A 19,591-nucleotide genomic window follows, 5' to 3' on the forward strand; every position below is an offset into this window, starting at 1 on the left:
TGATGATGATGATGATGATGATGATATCCTAATATAAAGTAACTTAGGGCCTCCTGCTAACACCAGCAGAATGAACTCCCAAAAGGTGACCCAGCTGCTGCCCACATCTGCAAAGGAGCTCAGTCCAGCCGAGGAGCTTCCCAAGTCCTGTGGACAACAGGCTATGACAGGAGCCATTCAGACAATTTTTTCAAATGACTAGAGACCATCCATGAAGCTGATACAATGAATGAAGATCCATGAAGCTGATACAGTGAATGAAGATCTCTGAAGTTCCCCAGTGGCTACCCTCGTCACATGGCTACCTCCTGTGTCTGCATCTGCATGAAGTCCCTAACACTGGCAACCACTCCAACAACTGCCTGGCCATCTGCAAATAAGTAGTCTGATTTGTATGCCACCAGCACCATCTTGCTCCCCATGTAGCACACACTAACCTCAACAGCCCTTTTAACAGGTTCTGCAAAACGCTAGGGAAACTCATGGCTCTTAGGAAGTCCCTGCAAGAAATCTACTCAAAGCACATCTTCCTGATCCAAGCTGTCGAGCCTCTCTTCTGGGTAGTCATTTTATTTTCTGCTTAGATAGTCAGTCCTTCCCTTGATTTATACCTTGTACCTTGAACTGTGTTTTTATAAAATTAAGTCTAGTTGAACCCTTAGCTGTGTATGGTTTTGATGATTTCCATATGCTCGGCCCAGGGAGTGGCACTATTAGAAAGGTGTGGCCTTGTTAGAGGAAGTGTGTCACTGTGGGGGTGGGCTTGGAGGCCCTCCTCCTAGCGCCTGAGGATGCCCAGTCTGTTCCTGACTTCCTTCAGATGAAGATGTAGAACTCTCAGCTCCTCCTGCATCATGCCTGCCTGGATGCTCCATGCTCCCACCTTGATGATAACGGACTGAACCTCTGAACCTGTAAGCCAACCCTAATTAAATGTTGTCATTTATAAGACTTGCATTGGTCATGGTGTCTGTTCACAGTAATAAAACCCTAAGACAATGATGAATAAGAATGGTTTTTACAAAAGAAAAAAAATCAACAAATTAGAAAAGCTTTCTGGTTTGGATGAGAATATCCCCCTCAAGAGTTTGAATCATTGGTCTCTGATGGGTAGAAATATTTGGGAAGGATGAGGAGGTGTGGCTTTGTTGGAGGAGGTGTATCACTGAGGGTGGGCTTTGGGGTTTCAAAGTTTTATTCTCAGTTATTTCTCTCTCTGTTTCCTTGTGGATCAGATATAAGCTCTCAGCTTTTGCTCCAACGCCATGCCTGCCAGCCTGCCATGCCCCCAGCCATGATGGTCATGGACTCTAACCCTATGTACTGTGGGTTCCCAATTAAATGCTTTATTTTACAGGTTGTCCGGTCATGGTGTTTTATCATGGTAATAGAAATATAATTAAGACAAAGAAATTGACTTTGTTTTGACTTAACATCCTGGAGGGATGGAATGCTTTGTGGCAGGAGAAGCTCAAGGTCAGCTGGTCATCAGACCCCTCAGCCTCAGCGGTCTGGAAGCAGAGAGAGGATGAGTGCTTCTTTATGCTCAGTACCTTCTTTCTGCTTGTAGAGTTCAGGACCCAAACCCAGAGAACTGTGCTCATTCCGATGGGCCAGTCTTTCCCTCCCTCAATTAACACGATCAAGACAGTCCTCTACAGACATACCCAACCTGAGCTGGATAATTCCTGAGACTCTTTTCCCACATTTTGTCAGGAAAACTAGCCATACAGATGAGAAGTGTGCAGGAACAGTCCTACCTCACGGCAAAGGGTGGAGGTTGTCGTCCAGAGGTGACACATGTCAGTGAGACTTTGCAGTGTAAACAACTGTTTTGGAGCTAGGATTTGAGCCCAGGGCATCATGTGATCCCCTCAAAGGTGTTTTAGTGCCATTGTGTTTGCCAAGTAATTCATAAATTATGGCTACTGGATCTGAGAGATAGATGGACATTTCTTTTCTGAAATGAATGAGACGGGCCTCTTATTTCAAATGAAAATAAGTGATATTCCTTGCCAGTGACAAAATTTAATATCTTGTGTTAATTTAATCTTTTGGAATACTTTCATCCTCCACTTTGAACTTAACAAAATTCCAAAATGTAAAGATACTTTTTTTCTGTTGATACTGGCAATATTATAACTATTATTCTTTAAATATATATATTTATATTATATATATTATATTCACATATATATGATATTATATATATATATGTGTGTGTGTGTGTGTGTGTGTGTGTGTGTGTGTGGTAACACGTAAGGGATGTATGCTTGGCCTTTGACTGCTTTCTGACAGAGAGATCCTACCTCCCTTAAGGCCTCCTGGAAAATGGGAGTGTCTTTTGTTCTATTTAAGCAACTCTCTCTGGGCTCAAGAGGGCTGGTTTCCGGAAAGATGGCCCTGACTAGAAGGCAGGGACTGTGAGAGTTATCCTGTGGGAAGGTTGAGAGGGCAGAAGACTGTGTAAACAGGTGAGGCCTCTGTTATGGAACCTCCATGAAAACCTCTGGGTTTTTTAGTTTCCTGGCTGAAGAGAAAATCTAAAGGCTGGAAAGTGAGTTGTCTAGAGAATGCATGGAAGCTCTAGAAGCTCAGTGTCCTGTACAAAGACAGACAGACAGACAGACAGACGACAGACAGACAGAGACACACACACAAGCTTGTCTAATGCACCACCTCCACTGGCTGTTGATGAGTTACAATGAACCCTTATAGTCAGTAAGTCGTTTCCCTGAGTTCTATGAGCTGCCAAACTTGGGGATGTAGAATTATGGCTTGAATGATGAGCGCCCAGGATTGTCTCAAAGTTGTTGGTCACCAAAGTGGTGGAGCTATTGTGAGAGGCAGTGGAAACTTGGGGAGGTGTGGCCTTGCTAGAGGAAGTGTGTTATTGATAGCAAAGGAAAGTCAGTCTTGTGAGACCAAGCTGTTAACCTGAGCAACTGAACCCTTAGCCCTATCTAGTTAGTTCACGATTACATTGATTGAGGATGCCTGTTAGTGTCTCGGGAATCAGAGAATTCGTTCTGTTAGGTTGATGAGTTTGCAAGTGGTTACTCCACCAATGATTTAATGTCACAGAATACAAATATACTCATTGATAAGGGCTTGGTTTCCATGTTGTAGTAACAGTTAAGGAGCCAGCCCTGCTGAGTGTGAATGTTAAGGAAAACTCAGGCCAAATTCCCTAGAAATAATAAAATATTTCTTTTTCATTCTACTTACCTAGGGGAAGAATTTTCTTCATATTCCCAGCCTAAAATAATGTGTTGCAAGAGACGACATGCAGAAAGAATTGTACAAACCCGTCTGTTTGCTCCTATGTTAATCATTAAAGAGATTTGTAAAATTGTATACAGCGAAAATATGGCTATTTTCTTTCAAATAATCATTTCTATAATGGGCATAATGGGTATATTCATTTTTAAATGGCTTAACATCTGCTTTAGGCTTGCATCTTTGACTTCTAGCAAATGTGGACATAACTGAGATTATCAGGAGATTCAGGGTGTCCTTGAACATTTTTAAGAGTGTAAATGGGTCTTAGATGATAATGTTTGAGAACCAAAAGACACTGAAATTCCGAAAGAAACCCGAATTCTTTATCATAAAAGAAAAAAAAAGGGAGGTCTGTACTGGACTCTTTAATCGTGTTTTCAAATTCAAAATTGGAGGTATCTGTTTTGGTGGTAGTACTAGGGAACACACGAATTCCTCATCAGCCCACATGCACTATAGTGCTTACCAAACCATGATCCTTCCCGGTATCGTAGTGACATGAGAGAACAGATGCATCTAGGGAAACAAAGATGCCCTGAGGAGGTAATGGTGTGCAGAGTGGAAGCCACAATCCTCTGTGAATAGGGAACTGCCAGCCCCTCCAATGTTCTGTGGCATTAAGATCTTATCAACTCTCTTCCATCCTTCACTTTGGGTTAAGCCCTTATGGACTAGAGGTCCTCTAGGTGTGTGTGCTGAAGTTCCTGTTGTTCCCCTCTTCCCTTTTCCCCATGCCCTAGTGATGCCAGGGAGACTCTTCTGCAACTTTCATAAACAGTAGTCAGCTTTTTGTTACTGTAACAAGCACCCAAGATAAATCAACTTTTAGGAGCTTGTTTCTTTCAAAGACCTTAGTTTCTGACTTTAGAGGTGTGTCCTTATTTGCTACATGGTCTTTAGCCTAACGGCTTGAAAGGCATCATGCATCATCTTAGTGGGGACTGTTTGCTGGCCTTGAGATAGCTCGGGCATAAGAAGAGACGTTTGTGGAAGTAGGATGGCCACACATTAAGTCTGGAGTGCAGGGACAACGTTCTGGCTCCAGAGTAACCCTAGCCATTCATATGGCTTGCACTTAAGAATATAGCACATGACCTGCAGTTTTCTCCTGAGAAGTGCCACATGTTAGACAGCAGACATGGTGGTTGCCCCTGAGAGAGTTGTCATCTTTTGGAAGGAGTTGCATTGCTATCATGGCTGAGACAGGAAAGCAATCATGTCTATTCTTTGTTACTGTTTGTTCAGCCCAGGGTAACATCAGTATCAAAACCTACACCCTTAATAGAACACCTGCCCTAACATAATAGCCTAATTTAAGGGAAGGCACATAGGACTAGGTGCTGGAGAGACAGCTCAGAGGTTGAATACATGCTGTTCTTGCAGAGGACCAGTTTGTTTCCAGCACCCATGTCAGGCAGATTATTACTGCCTTGGGCCCCAGCTCCAGATCTGACATACTCCTCTGAGCTCTGTGGCTCTGTGGTTCCTTCTCTCTCTCTCTCTCTCTCTCTCTCTCTCTCTCTCTCTCTCTCTCTCTCTCTCCCTCTGTGTGTGTATGTGGGGGGTCATGTGTCTGTCTGTCTCTCAGTCTCTGGCTCTCTGTCTATCTCTGTCTCTCTGTCTCTGTCTCTGTCTCTGTGTCTCTATGTCTCTGTCTCTGTGTCTCTGTGTCTCTGTCTCTATCTCTGTCTTTGTCTCTGTCTCTCTCTGTGTCTCTGTCTGTCTCTGTCTCTCTGTCTGTCTCTCTCTGTCTCTCTGTCTCTCTGTCACACACACACACACACACACACACACACACACACACACACACACACACACACAAATTTTTTAAAAAGATCATGGAACTAGAGCCCAGCATGAGGGGGACTTAGGAGGCTAAGGCAGGAAGAACAATGAATTTGAGACCAGCTGGGACTGAATGTTGAGACCCTCATCTCAAGAACAGGTGAACAAATAAAAAGAAAAACAAACAAACAAACCCCCCAAACATCACTGGATCAAAAATCAGGAAATCAGGTCTATGGCATTTCACTACATATAAGAAATTGCTGAAATGTTGTCTTCAGACATGACCTGGCTGTCGCACCAACAGACTCACAGCAGCTGTGAATACCTGCGTGAGTTGGTTCTGTACACGATCATGACATCTAAACTTTCAGCATGGAGGTGGGAGGAGCTATTGGCAGTTGGCAGCTGCTGGTGTGGGGAGCATCATTCCTCTTTGGGGACATGGACAATGATAGGTTGCGTCTGCTCCAGTTGACAGCCTCAAGCCATGCACATACGGGCAACACGAATTAGACTTAGTGGTTTACCAAACAAAAATGAAGACAGGAAGTTGGGAGGGGAACATGGTAATAGAGATTCAGGGTAAGTTGGAAGAGAGAATTGAGAGTAGACACGATCATATTTTGTTGTAGACGCATATGAGATTCTCAGAGAATAAATTTGAAAAAAGAGAGCTTTCTGACACTTAACGGTTTTTAACGTTGGGGAATGACAATGCCATGACTCATTGTACTATTTTAAATTTTGCTTTGTTTTTCTGTCCTTTCATCAGCAAGCTCATAATGCTGTTTTGACAAAGTCCCTTCCCATCATCCTTTGCTACCCACTTCCATATCTCATCAAGTCCCTGCTTCTCAAGTCTCCTCCCACTTTTGCGTGCGTGTGTGCGTGCGTGTGTGTGTGTGTGTGTGTGTGTGTGTGTGTGTGTGTGTGTGGTGTTAGTGTTGGTGGAATAAAACTGCTCCATCTCCAGCAGGGAACAAAGGAGAAAGAGAAAGTAGATGGTCTCTCTGGGATCTTTGAAGTCATATCTGCAATGGCCCTTCTTAGCCTCTAAGAAGCAACCTTTGTATCGGGGTCACTCGGAGGGCCGTGCCTTTAACACACAGACTTTCAAGGAAATATGTGAGAACTAAAGTCTGATGCTAGCTGAGTATTAAGTCACCCAGTAATTTTGCCTAGCTCTAATTTGCCTACTTTTCAATCTGACAGAGTAAATATCTATAGGATATCTTACTCTAAAGCATCAAAGTATGCGTTATCCTAGACTTGACAGATCTCTCTCTCTCTCTCTCTCTCTCTCTCTCTCTCTCTCTCTCTCTGTCTACACACACACACACACACACACACACACACACACACACACACACACACATTAGGCCAACCCCAGAGCACACTGAATTGGTGTTCAGCTCCTAGAGCATGCCTTAATTCATTTCTTACTTCTAAACATTTGTTTAAGATCTTGGCACCTCCCACATTATGCCTTCTGCAAATAGAGTTTCACTTCTGTTTTCCACACGAATGACTCTATTTCTTCTTCTTGCCCACCTGTTCTCACAGGCACCCAGAAAAACAATGACATAGGAGACTGAGGCTGGAGTCATAAGTTCAAGGCCTCCCTGGGCTGTATAGTCATTTGAAATAGTCAGACTTTAGTTAAGGTATGACAGTGGTTTTTAAGGTTGGCATTGAAAGCACAAGCCACAAAGGAAAACACAGACGTCATTCAAAGTTTACAGTATTATTTCCTTTCCCCAGAAGATATGTCTTGATCTGGTTTTGATGCTATGACTGCACATTACTGGTTGGTTAATTTATAAAAGAATGGGCACTTTTTATATCACAATTCTAGGTCCTAAGAAAATACTAAAAGCAAGGTGCCGACATCTGCCTAAGGTAGGGGCATCAGGCAAGACCATTTCTGCTGTGCTACAACACAGCAGAGAGCCTCACATTTGTGCTAGAAGGGATGGGAGCTTACTCTTACAACAAAATGAATCTCTCAAGAGCCAACCCTCCACAATGGATCCACTTATGGGTGCGAAGGTTATCACTGATCTATTCATGAGGACATTCAATCACTTCCCTAGGGATCCAACTCTAAATCCTATTAACACATGGCTTTTGGGATTAAGGTTCTAACACATGAAATCTGGGGTACACACATCCACGAGATAGCAAAAGGTCAAGGGACATCAAAGAGAAAAGAAATCAAATCTATCTATCATCTCTCTATCATTTGTCTGCCTTCTTACCTGCCTATCTATCTTATACAGAGAGACACGTGATAAAGAAATATGTGGTATCTTCCTGTGGCTATGACAAAATACATGAGAAAATCCACATAAAAGGAAGAAAGACTTCAGAGGGGTCAGTCCAAGGTTAGAGGGGTCAGTCCATGGTCAGAGGGGTCAGCCCAAGGTCAGAGGGGCCAGTCCAAGGTCAGAGAGGTGAGTCCAAGGTCAGAGGGGTCAGTCCATGGTCAGAGGGGTCAGCCCGTGGTCATGAGTTGTTTCTGGACCTATGGTCAGGTTTTAAAAAAGCATTATGACAAAGAGAGTGTGGTTGAGAGTTTATGGTGAGTTGGGGGGAGGGAGGGAACGAGGGGGAGGGAGAGAGAGAGAGAGAGAGAGAGAGAAAGAAAGAGAAAGGGGGAGAGTAGTAGAGGAAGAGAGAGCTGTTGTCAAGGACCAGAATAAGGCATATCCTTAAGACCATGGCCCCATCTAGCTCCAAGTGCCCATCTACTTCCTAATAGCTGTTGACCCTCCAATGGCTCCTCAGACTCACCGCCAAGCCCCTCCCATATGGCCAAACCATGACAGACTAATACCTACATCATCTACAGGTTTCTGAAATTGAATAAGAAAAATGCAAATAGCCTCGTTTAAATGTGAGCAAAAGTTCTGCATAGACATTTGTCCCGCTGTATCAATGTGCCATAACTGTGGAAGGACGCTCACCATCATTATTAGCAGAGAAACGAAAATCAAAGTCTTAACGAGCTCTCATCTCACAGCCACTAAAAGGACTATAAAATCACTAGAAGCAGTGATTAGCATATTAACATTATAAAAAGGAACTTTCATGTATTACCAGTGAGAGCGCACAGTAGCAGTCGCTTTAGAAAACTTACTCCGTTCTCACAGTGTGGAGTGTAGAGTTACCAATAACCAAGCAAACCAGTGCTCAGTATACACTCTCAAAATACACTCAAGAGAAAGCAAAACAAAACCGGGTCTGTGCAAAAATGTGCGAGCGCTCACATAATTACCCACAGTACTCAAGGGAACAATACAATGCCCTCTGCGCAGAACAATGACTGCATTTTAAAAGTAGTTTATCCATACAGTGGAATATCTTTCAGCATCCAAAACGGATGAGGCACTTACATATGTATAACATATATGAACCTATAGCACATGTATATAGAACCTTAAATATTGCGCTAACTGTAAAGACACAAAGGACCGCATACTTTACGAACCTGCATGAGCCATGTGGAGGAGGAAAATCTACACAGGACATAAGCACTTCAGAAGGCTCAGAAATTGCAAGGAGCTGATAATGACGCAGCAGTCGAGGGTAGATTATTTTGTTTTATGTCACGTGCCTAAGACTAACTTCATTTAAAAAAAATTTCCCCTTAGGAAATTATACTGCCCCCCCCCCCCCGCTTTGCTCAGAGGGGAAAAAAAAATCTAAAACCATGACAAACAAAATCCTGTTAAGTGACTGAGTTCTTTACTCGAGGCAGAAAGGGGGAAAGCACATAAAACACAGATTCCCTCACGTCTCACAGTAATCGATCATTCATTTGTCAGAACTGGGATACCTGGTAAATTTTAAATACTGTCAAACTACAGGCCAAGAACGTGCTATTCCTGTTATCTGGTTAAAAGAAAAGTAATGAATTTATCTATCGAAAAGCTACGGGGGTGGGGGAGGGGCACAAGAGACAAAGGTCATATTTGTCCAGACTGAAGAGAAACGGAAAACAACCCCCAAGTAACAAAGATGACTCCGGTCCCAGAGGCAAACGTGACTCCAGCACGTGAGCCTCCTGCCTCTCCTCACTACGCTTCTCTTCCAGTTAGCCTCAGCTATCAACTCGACACAGACCAGCGTAATCTGACTGAATCTGTTAGGAAATCGTCTCCATCAGATTGGCCCGTGTGCATTTCTGCGGGGTGTTTTGATTGCTAATTGATGTAGCACCACTACGGGCGGTGCCATTCCTAGGCTGGCGGTCCTGGGCCATATAAGAAAGCTGGCTGTATCAGAATCGTAGGAGCGAGTCGGTAAGCAGCCTTCTTCGCTGATTTCTTCTGTCCTGTCTTCCCTCAGTGATGTGCTGTGACCTGGAAGTGTAAGATAAAATAAACCTTTCCTTCCTCGAGTTCCCTTTCGTTATGGTGTTCATCACAGCATCAGAAAGCCAACTAGGACAGCTTCCTTTTCTCCACATGAAAGCCTTTCATGCCTTTGAGTTCACAAGGTGGGGAGCTTTGAGGAAGTGCCTCTCCATCCTCAATGACCCTAAATAAGTCTGTGTTCCTTACGCCCCATCTACCCTCATCTCCAGAACATTGCCTTTTGAGCAGTGAACACCTGGAACTGGTCTGCTCACAGCATATTAGCCAGGAACTAATAGGGACAAGGGAAACATTCTGTGATGGTTATTCACAAATCTGTGAACACACCGTATTAATCACTTTGAGTGGGTGTTGTTGTGGGAACTTAGAGATCGGGTGGAAAGTTTTCCGGAGCTCAGGGCCAAAGAGTCTGCCGAGATGATAACAGCTCACCGGTGCCTTGTGGCCTCGACGGTGCCCCGCATAGTGTGGGATGGTGTCTTTTTTTATTATTTAACGCTACAGGGTATATTTGGTGGTATATGAATTAATAGCTCCATAAAAGAGCTAATATATGTGTAGGTATAATGTTTTAAATAAATACTCTCATTTTGATCATTAAATGTATTAGCTGAGTTGCCTAAGCTAAGGGGGAATTCCAAGATAACTCATAAACTGTCAGTCCTGTGTGTTTCTGTGATGGTGTTTCTGGAAGAGGTCAGCTTTTGAATCAACAGAAGAGAAAGTCCAGACTCACCAGAGCTGAGAAATCCATCAACTATGTTGTGGGGTTGGATGGGATGGGAGTGTGAGGAAGGCGGGCTCTCTTTGATCTTGAACTATGAGACATCTGCCGTCTCATTGGACATTAGGACTATGATTCTTTACCCTTTGGATTTGTGATAAGTTTTACCATCATTTTTGGTGGTTCTTCAGCAAGAGGCAGGACTTCTAGGCCTCCATAGTTGTTTAATCCAATTCTGACAACCCTTTCTCTGACTCTGTCTTACACACACACACACACACACACACACACACACACTCATGAACACACACACGTCTGCTATTTTCAATAACGGTTGTGTTCCCATTTGACTTTACATTGTCTGCTCTTCTAGGGAAGCCAAACGTGAAACTGAAGCCTCTGTGAAATGTATACATTTATTTCAGGCAAGGGGAGGAGCTTATTGTCCAAGGAGAATGTAAAAGTATTTATTTAAGAAGAAAACCAAAGAAGGAAACAACAAGAAATGAACACGTAGATTTTGTATATGTAGCCTAGTTAGGAAGTGACTACCTCTAGTTGGTTGAAAAAATATAATTACTATTTTGTCTCCGATCGTGGGAGGATAGAGCCTCCTGCTTCTGTGCCTTAACTTGTAAGAAGAGTAAAAATAGAAATAGCATTGCTAGAGCAAGGTGTAGTATTTCACACCTATATTCTAGCAAGAAGATTGTGAGCTCCAGGCTAGCCTTCACTACATAGAAAGGCTTTGTTTCAAACAAAGAAGAAAAAAGAGATAAAGCTCATATATATATATATATATATATATATATATATATATATATATATATGAGAGAGAGAGAGAGAGAGAGAGAGAGAGCATTTGAGCAACAGCGAGTTGCTCAAATACAACAGTAGGTTCATTTCTTATAGTAAACTATTTCTGGGTTGACACTTTGAAAAATTGGTTCTATTTCTTTTCTAATATTGAGTTCATACAGCTTGGAAAAATATAACCCTCACAGATAAGGCCTATTAATAATGAAGCGTGCCCAGACTGTAAATAGCAAGCCCCTGCTTCCGGATGGTTGAACACATTTTAGAGGGGTTCTCAGAACGGAGGGGAAAGCTGGAGGCTCACCATGAACATGCTGTTTTCCTTACCATCCAAGCCTCTCCCTACATAAGTCCGGTAAGAACAACATTTGAGAATGCTGACTCAGTCAAGACTCTGAGTTCCTGGATGCTCCCAGTTGCAGACATCTCTAACCGTATAATGGTATACTAATTTAGGAACAGCTAATATGAGGACAAAGCAGAGAGATCATGTCATAATTGTCAGGAAACTCATTTTGCTCAGCGGAGAAAGTCACAGATCTCCAAAGTCCCGTCATTCCTTGCAGCAGGGCCATATTCCGAGTTCTGGCCTGCGCCCTCTTGGTTTCCAGTCTAAAGACTTCCCTAATTCTCTGGCAACAGCAGAGAATATCTTGGAAACCACTGCCATTAAAAACCTGAGTGCGTGTTCCTGCCTGCTTGAGAGCTCTTAGGAGGAGAGACTCTGAAACACACAAAGGAATAGAGGCATCTCATCTGCATTTCCCATTTGAACGGAAACGTTTTGTTTACCCGAACTCTTCTTTGGATCACATTACGCGATGCTCAAAATGCTTTTCAAAGTTTGCTGTATGATTTTGACTCCAAAGTCCAAGTTATTAAAGCTAGACTATTTCAAATTATACAGACTGTAATAACGTGCCCTCATTCTGGAAATCCTGTGAGAGATGAGGTTGGCTGGTTACAGCCTCTCTTAAACTGCCTCGATGGATAATCTCAGAGACACAATTTCAATGCTGCGATGTCTATAAGCCCTTTCTTTTTTAGTGAAGAGAAGGATCCAAATTCAAGGTAAACTTCAGCCACTGAGCTACGAAAGTGATTTCCTTGGAATGACAGATGCCGCACATGCATGAGCGAGTGCGCATGCGTGCGGGCGGTGGCGCTTACACCCAGCTTCTCTTCCTCCTGGCGGCCGGCAGATCTATTGTACTATTAATTTTAAGGAGCTAAAATGGGCCTAGGCAGTGTGGGCCCCCATTCTTTACAAATCAAGGTTAAGAGTGCCTTTCAAGGCCATGCTGTGCGAGCCCTGTACTTGAACGCAGCGGCTAAAGGGAGCGGTCATCAAAATTCCTCATTCGTAGACAGTTATCAGATGCTACATGTCCGGCTTTGTTCACAGAGCATAGACTGATAACAGCAACGGCAATAACAGCATGCGCCTGTATAGCGCCCGTGCATGACATGCATGCTGTGGTTTTTCAGGCTACCCGTGACACTGGGTGAAGAATTCAATTTAATGCTCTGCTGCCATCCTTTAAAACAATAGCACGGACTGGGAAATCATGCCTGTTTTCTATGAAAGGCGACAATCCTTTCACAAATGGTTGCTGTGCACACATGCAGACCCAGACACCCATGCACACTAGGTCACAATACAGTGCGCGTTTCCTGTGGTGTGTGTCTAAGCATCCTTAAGACTAGTGAAACATTACAGGGAGGAAGAGATACGCCGTTTCACATTTATTTGTTTCCTCTTTGAAGGCCTCTATCATCTTTGTAAGATTGGATTCGAGGGCATGTTCTTGTGCTTCGGCTGTGTTAGGATACCCAGGGCCCGCTGTGGAAGGGTGACTATGCTCTGTCACATTGCCCTGGTTGATTGTGCTCTTTCCAGAACCTTTAGCCATCTGGATGACTCTGGTCCTTGGATGTTCCTTTTGTGGTAATATTGGAGGGAGGGGGTCAACCTTGATGGTCCTGGTGTGGTAGGCCTCCAATGAGTACCCTTGGGTTGTATCATTCCAGATCTGTGGGTCTGTGTGGTTCAGGAGCCACAGATTCGATGAAGGTGGGGAAAGAGATGGGGGGAGAATGGAGGTCCCCTGGGAGAGCAGGCTGCTCACGCAGGTTGGCTTGCTCCAGAGGACTCAGTAAGCAGAGAAGATGGGTGGGGGACAGGAAGCTTACGTGTATGGTTCAGGCTCGGTAGATCTGATGAAGGTGGGCAGAGAAGTGGCCGGGGGAAATGGAACTGTTTCACATTTCTCAAACCAAAGCATGCTTGGTTGCAGTGCTCTAAGCTCCCAGACATCAGGCCCTGCCCAGGGCTGCAGCTCTCCTGATGAGTAAAGTGTGCTGTCACCCTCTAGTCTCCCTTCCCTTACAGCCATAAGCCTAGCCATTCCCCAAACCCAGGCTCAATACAGCCATGTGTTATGACTTCTCATTTACCTAGTGGCTTCCTACCATTGGCATGTAGACTAGGTCACATGGTATGATTGTCTCTGGTCCAGAAAACCAGAACAAAAAACTTCTTTATTTTCTAGAATTGAAGGTTATCTCCCTTTAACACCCTGTCATGTGATTCCCCAAACACTGTCTCTCCTACTAAAGCTTGGAGTGAAAGGTTCTGTCTCTCTCTTCGGGGTCCCATCATGGCTGTCAGGAACACAATGTTTTAATCTCCCTCCAATAAAGCTCATTGGATGGCAATTGATCCTATTTACCAAACCTTCCCATCAAACCGTTAGAATGTATTTTATTTATAGCAACGTGAACCTTACATTATAAGAGAAGCAATTATAGATCATTATTTCTCAAGACAATGGGAACATCTTAGCAAGATAATGGCAAACTTAATCCTGCAGTATATGAAAATGATAGCACAGCATGAAGAAGTGTGCACCGTCTTGGAGTAATACAACAAAGGCTTAATATTTTTTTAAAAAAATCATAATTCACATTGAAAGAGTAAAAATCATCATCATCATCATCATCACCATCATCATCATCATTGCACTGTGGTAAAAATTAAAAAGGAACATTTTCTATTAATTCTCATGAGCCAGATCTGCTCACTCTGGCTGCTACTCTGTCACACAGTCTGCAAGCCGCCCTCTCCCAGCTGTTTCCCTTTTAGCTGCCCTCTCCACACAGTCCCCTAGGTGGTAGTTACCGCACCTCATACACACACACACACACACACACACACACACACACACACACACACACACACACCTCGTTCTGCATGGGCCATTGTGTGTTCTCACTCCACTCAGGCAGCAGAACCAGACTCGCATGCTCCAACTGCCTCTCAACCACTTCTTTCACACACTGTCCTCTAAAGAGGCCTGGGTAAATCAAAGTTTCAGGAACTTGTAATTCAGCAATTAGATTTACATGTTAAATTCTCAGTCCATGATTCATCCACACGATGAATTCACTATCAATTGATAAAGATATAGACCGACCACCTAGACAAGATAAAATCGATCTAGTTCACCTAAATCTGAATCATCCTTCCCTGTAGACTCCATCTTGATCTCTTGCTTCTACTCCTCCTCCCTCCTTCCTAGACTTTTTCCCCACCTACCCTTCCTTCTCATCCAATGATAGGCTTCGCCTTATCCTGGCCCCGCCTTGCTACGTAATGACATCATCCTACAAATAATAATTAAAACGGAAGGAAGGGAGGAAGGAAGGAAGGAAGGAAGGGCATTTACTGCAATTCGGTGTTCACTCTTGGAAGACAGCTATATATAGTGCTTCAACATCAATACAATGCTCAGTGCCCACTCTCAGTTAGCAATTCTGGCTAACATGGCCTGAAAGGGAATTTCAATAATCTAATGAAGACCATCAACAAAAATCTCCCCAATCCCAGAGCTAATACAAAAATTTTTAGAGCTAACAGCAAACTTGTTGAACGACCAGGCAGAAATTTATACACAATTGGCGTGTCTGTGGCAAAGAAATCATACCGTCTTTACTCATGGACAGAATGGGTGTTGAGAAAAATCCAAAAGATTAGATACACTGTCAAGTAACGTTCACAGCACCCAATAGGGTAGCTGGAGATTTTACAATCTACCTCTCCTTTGTATGGTTAAAGAGAAAACTGGTACATTGATTTTTTTTTCTAATTACTGTGATCAAACACCCGACAGGAAGCAATTTAAAGGAGGAGTGATTGACTCTGGTTCACAATGCAGGGGCTACTTCCCATCATGGCGCTGATGGCTCTCAGCTGTGGCAGCAGTAACGGGTGTGTTTGCTCACGTCTAGCAGGGTAGGCAGCAGAGGGAGATGGATCCCAGCTCATCTGGTTTCCTTACAGTTCATCTGGGTCCCCAGACCACTGAATATTGTCACTCCATAATGGTGTATTCTCTTTTCTCTGTTGAGTCTCTCTGGAAATGCCTTGGACAACCCCCGAGTTATGCCTCTTAGGTGACTCTAAATGCAGTCAAGCTGACAATGAAGATTAATCATGACAAGTTAAAACCTTGTCAACCAGACACCTGAAGACATCACTTTTAAACCATAACATTTCTTCCCTGGTTCACAAAGCCTCATGGCCATCTCATGATGAAAAATGAAAAGTTCATCTTCAAGAATTTTCTAAATCTTAACCATTCCAACACTGTTTGAGAAGTCTGAGTCCAAATCTGTTCTCATACTCAAAGTAATCTCTTAACTGTGATCTCCTGTAAGATAGTTACATATTTCTAACATACAATATCAGAGTGGTTATTAATATACCAGATAGAAGGAACAGGGGGATAACAGTAAAAGACTGGACCAAAGCAAGACCCAAACCTAGCAGAGCCAACAGTAAACACTTTAGCTACCCTGGGCATTTGCAGCTCTTGGTGGCATCCTCTGGGCTCCAATAGGTAGGTTGGGATGGACCCAATCTTCCAGTCCTTTTGCCACTGGCACATGAGATCTCTCTCTCTCTCTCTCTCTCTCTCTCTCTCTCTCTCTCTCTCTCTCTCTGGCATTTTCTTCCATTTTCCTCAGCAAAACTTCCCAGATTCTCAGCGTCTTCCATATCCCAGGGTCTTCATCTACCTTTTCAGCTCACACACAGACAACTTAGGAAATTCTTTCAAGGAATTCAACCCTGTTACACACTTCCTGGCCTCAGCAGCTTCCTGGGACATTGGTGCAAGCCTCTTGGAATCTCTCATTCTTGCATCTTTCACATCTACAGAAACTGGTTCTACATAGATGGTGGGAACTTATCCTGTCAGCCTCAGAGAGCATGGCCGTCCTGGGTCACAGCCATGATCCTTTATGGCTGAGCCCAGATAAGCCTGCCTAGAGGAGCACACTAGAGTCTCTTTGTTCAAATACTTCTTTTTCAGTTTTTTTCCCGAGAGAGAGAGAGAGAGAGAGAGAGAGAGAGAGAGAGAGAGCGCCCACGTGTATGCACACATGTGTATGTATTATTTTTTAAAATATTTCTTTTATTTTTTGAGATTATAGTTTCATCATTTCTTCCTTCTCTTTACTTCTCCTTCAAACCCTCTTATATGCCCTTGCTCTTTTTCAAATTCATGGCCTCCTTTTTCACTAGTTGATGTCACAAACACACAATCACACACATACTCACACATACATACGCACAGTCACACACACACTCACACACACACATACTCACACACACACTCACACACATATACACACAAACATACGCACTCACACACAATCACACACAGTAACACACAGTTACACACACATACACACACAATCTCTCTCTCTCTCTCTCTCTCTCTCTCTCTCTCTCTCTCTCTCTCTCTGTCACACACACTCCTAAATTCTTGGATTCTTGGGTACAACTTGCCTACTCTGCATAATGTGACGTATATGTATGTTTTGGGATCTGACAATTTGGTATCAGATGACCAACTGGTGTGTGTTTCTCTGGAGAACACCATCTCTCCCTTTCTCAGTATTTCCTGTTGCCTGTTCTTGGTGTAGGGTTGAGGTCCCTGGAGCTTTCTTCCACCATGTCAGCTTGTCTACTGTAGTCCTTGTTCAGCTCATGTTTAGGCAGTTGCGTTGGGAAACCATGTAGGTGTAGCTTCTAACATTACTAGAAGGTCTCACCGTAAACTCCACGTTCCTCTGGCTCTTAGAATCTTTCTGTGCCCCGCAATACCATTTATGCAACAGTACTGGAGCATTAGTTCAAAACCTTCAACACCAGGCATGAGAAACCCTCTTTTTTCTTTTCTTTTCTTTTTTTCGGAGCTGGGGACCGAACCCAGGGCCTTGCGCTTGCTAGGCAAGTGCTCTACCACTGAGCTAAATCCCCAACCCCGAGAAACCCTCTTTTGAGTTGTTCATCAGGGTTGTCCAAGAGAATCCCAAAACATAACAAGCTGTTTCTACCTGCCCTTGGTTGAACCCTAGAGAGTAAGTGTCTATTGTTGAAGACACTGTGTTCTCTGAACATAGGACTCAGAGGCCCCCTAAAGTGGAGCTGACCTGAAAGTTTCCTTCCCAAGGACTAACTTACATGGTAACAGAGGTACCATGCAAACTTCCAAAGGAGGACGGTAACCAATAGTCCTACCCAGTTATGATGCCTATGAGCAGCCACAATGACCAGCATGGCATATCAACCCTAGTGGTGCAGCATTGACACACATACCTTGGCAGTAACCAACAGCTTTATAATTGAACTTAAGGCATGCTCAACAAGAAGAAATTTTGCCTGGCACTGAAAACTTAGCCAACTCTGCAGGGCTAGTGAAGTCATGGATCTTGGAGGAAAACCACTTTTCTAAAACTCCACAATCCTTAACTACACGATATGTACTTATTCTATACCCACAGATAATTGTAACTCTGCTGCTCATCACGGAAACTGCTCTTTGCAACAAAGACAGCACAACCAATCAAAGTGCAGAATTGTGGAATCCAGACTTAATAGATGTGTTACATTCTTCTTCTTCCTCTTCCTCTTCCTCTTCTTCTCCTCCTCCTTCTTTTTTCTTCTTCTTCCCCTTTTTATTCTTCTTCTTCCCCTTCCTCCTCCTCCTCTCTCCTCCTCCTCCTCCTCTTCTGATTATTGTTGTTGTTGTTGTTAAGAAAGTTTTCAAATGGGCTTGCATTTTTGTAAAATAGAGCTTTCAATGGGTCAGGTTTTGACCTTAGGGTACCTTCTCTATGATCTCTAACAATCAATGCTGATCTGTCTCATGGCCATGTCTCCAACTTTACTTTGGCTCAGGCTCCTTTACTCATTGAACTGCATGAATGTTTCTCAGTTTTTCTTCTCAACACTCAGTGGTCTGTCTCCCTCTGTAAATCTTCATAATGAAGTAAGCAGTGACTGTCACCCTGAATGTTCTACTAGCTTGGACTTTCCTCTACCAAAGAAATTAGTTTGACTTCAACCTCACTCAAATTTACAGAACAATGGCTAGATTCTTTGCTACAGTGTAACATGAGTGGCCTATAGTACAGCTCCAGGTTCTTTGTTACAATGTAATGTGAGTGATCTATAACTACAGCTCCATGTTCTTTGCTACAGTGTCACATGAGTTGCCTATAACTACAGCCCCAGGTTCTTTGTTAGAGTGTAACACCAATCACCGCTACTCCAGTTCCTGACTTGGTGCTTTCTCCTCTCTAGCTTATGAGCTTGGGTGATATTACATGTATTTCTTTTGATATCTTTGTCTGACCCCACACAGCCCTCACTTCTGATCTCTGCATACATATCTCAGGGCTTCTTTAGCCCATGGCTCCAAATTTTTCTCCACTCTTCCTACAAACCACTTCTGAAGTCCTAAAGCCAGCTGGAGAGGTGGTGCAGTGGTTAGAAACTCTAGCCAACTGCTCCACTAGAGGACTTGAATTTGATTCCTAGCAAATACATGGTAGCTAGAAGCTGTCTGCAACTCCAGTTACAGTAGATATGATACCTTCTTCTGCTATCTTTGGACACCAGGTATACACATAGTACACAGACATACAGACCGGCAAAACACTCTTATATATTAAATAAACAATGAATACATCTTAAAAACAATAAATGACAGGGCTGCACAACTTGCCCAGGCTGACTTTGAACTTGTGTCCTTCTTGCTTCATATTCCCAGACAATTAGGATCACAAGCCTAGCTTCTATACAGCTCTTCTATTTTTTCAAATATTTGCATTTAAACTATATATTTCTAAATGTCAACTTTGTTTGCGTCTAACTTTTGACACGCAAGGGCAACATTTAGTACTCACTCTTTCCTCCTTTTCTAACAGAGTTTGGCAGTCAGCAGCCATAATACCTTCAATAAAGCATTATTGAATCACACAAGGCATGAGAGAAAACCTACTTAAAACTAGAAAGTCTCAAGAAATGCAGCAAAATTCACGAGAATATCAGAAATGAAAGGGCAGCGGAATTTCAAAGTAAAGAGAAAGTTAGTAACATAATGATGAACCAATAAACAATAGATTATAGGAAATGAAGGAAGTAAAAAAAAATCAGAAGGGATTAGAAAGAAAAATAGCAAATATTGACAATAACAGTGATCTACTTTCTGGTAAAGGACCAGATTTTAGCAGGAAGAAAAAAATATTT

This window comes from Rattus norvegicus, chromosome 9, assembly GCF_021556685.1.
Source record: "Rattus norvegicus strain SHRSP/BbbUtx chromosome 9, alternate assembly SHRSP_T2T, whole genome shotgun sequence".
Taxonomy (NCBI): domain Eukaryota; kingdom Metazoa; phylum Chordata; class Mammalia; order Rodentia; family Muridae; genus Rattus; species Rattus norvegicus.